The following is a 1,784-nucleotide window of genomic DNA, read 5'->3' on the forward strand; positions in this document are numbered from 1 at the left end:
TAACTTAAAATCAATGCTCCCTTACTTAATTTAACCAATAATACGGACAATAGGAAAAATAAAACGAGGTTAAAAAATACATATATTTCATATTGGGCAGATTGAAGTTTACTTTGACATTTTCACCGAACTGTTAAAGCTTTAAAAGCCTTAAATATCTAGTTAAGGAAAATAATTTAAACATTAAAACTCCCCTTTAATCTGTTATTTTTAATTAGAACTACATGCCCATACATCAGATGGGATGGTGGCCAGAGGGCATATGTATGTTTTAGCTTTTCCTGTCACCATAGACTGGTTATATCTTTTTTTGTTTTGTTTTTTATTTTTTTCAATTTATGGAGAAGAGTATGGTTTTATAAATATGAGAGCATTCTTACTAAATCTCTATGTGATATGGACTGTTAACATTTGGTTATTGAGGTACTTTGAATATATTCCCATATTCTTTTAAAAGAATATATTATTTCGGTGGAGTCATCCAATGACGGGTTTTTTTGACGGCAAAAGAATTTTTACCCTTGCACTGGATTTTTTTATTGACATGAATTTATTCCTAAATGTTGATTTTCATGGAAACACTCATTTAAAAAATTTGCAGATATTTATGCACTGAATACTCATTTATTAACAAACTGTACTGTAACATTAGTTGGGTAGCCTACTGTAACAAATAAACTTAGATTTGAATTTATAAGGAACAAAAGTGATTTCATCTTGAATCAGAAAATGGTGTGTTCTTGGCTTATATGTGTATTAGTTTCTGGTAAGGTAGTACGAAATGTGTCTATCCTATGACATACATTTCTGTTGAAGATGACTGGAAAAGTATCAAAACCTGCAACAAGGCATCACAGATCAAAGACTTTGGCTTGCAAAGTATGCTGTAATCATTTACCCATGCAGATGCGCATTTTTCTTGTGCAATAAAACATCAAGAGAAAAATTAAAGGACAAATTCAGGCTTTGAGTTAACTTTTTTTTTGTCATCCTGCTTGCCAATACGGCTCTGGGAATAGATGTCCCAGAGCTAGACGATTGACCAATAGATCTGCTTTCACAAGCAGACCATTATGGTTGTTGCCATGAGGTTTTGCCTTATAGTTGTATCTGAAACTTTGATGAAAATGATTTAGGGAGGGAAATCGTATACAACGGACACTGAGATGTAAAGGGAGGCGAGAAAGAAAGAATGGATGAGAACTAAGAGAGAGAAAGATGCAGGAAGTGTGGAAGTGGTGGCCCAGAGGCTAGAGTATAGAACTTGGAATCCTAAGGTTGTGAGTGAGAAACCCACTGCCACTCTGGGTCCCCACACTGCTCCCGGTGCTGCACAATGGCAGCATACTACTCCCCAAGGGCATAAGTTAAATGCAGAGAGTTAACAAAAAACATATTAGTAAAGAGCAAATCACATTGATGATGCTGGCCAGCCAGGTACTGCTGCACATCTGCAAGTTTTTTTTTTTTTTTTTTTTTTTTTTTTTTTTCAGGAAAAAAAATAAACAAGGATTAACCCAGGACTCGTAATGAGCCAATAGTGTGTCTGTAACTAACACAGAGGCCAAGCAGAAAGCTCACAGAGCTGAGAATTCATATTTACAATCCAGACCAGGCAACAGGAAAAAGCCTTCTCTTGCTCTTTGGAGGGTTAGCATTACCTAAGCGCAAGTAAATGTTTAGCAGGATATTTACATTAAATAACCAATGTTGTCCCTCCATAATGTAAACAGCTGATCCACCAGCAGCAGTCCCATCTTTTCAACCGCTTCTCCCCTCCCTGT

At 35.9% G+C, this 1,784-nt stretch overlaps 1 protein-coding gene across 3 annotated transcripts in view; it reads left to right on the forward strand.

Annotated features, from left to right (window-relative positions):
* arhgef10la (Rho guanine nucleotide exchange factor (GEF) 10-like a) overlaps nucleotides 1-958 on the forward strand; it is a 181,120-nt gene extending 180,162 nt beyond the window's left edge. For all 3 annotated transcript variants that reach the window (XM_038280869.1, XM_038280871.1, XM_038280870.1), the window contains one exon: nucleotides 1-958. This exon is cut by the window's left edge and continues 2,215 nt beyond it. The gene's annotated coding sequence lies outside the window, so the exon portion shown is untranslated.
* Nucleotides 959-1,784: the final 826 nt, after the last annotated feature.

This window comes from Cyprinodon tularosa, unplaced genomic scaffold (genome assembly GCF_016077235.1).
Source record: "Cyprinodon tularosa strain WSP-4 unplaced genomic scaffold, ASM1607723v1 ctg165, whole genome shotgun sequence".
Taxonomy (NCBI): Eukaryota; Metazoa; Chordata; class Actinopteri; order Cyprinodontiformes; family Cyprinodontidae; genus Cyprinodon; species Cyprinodon tularosa.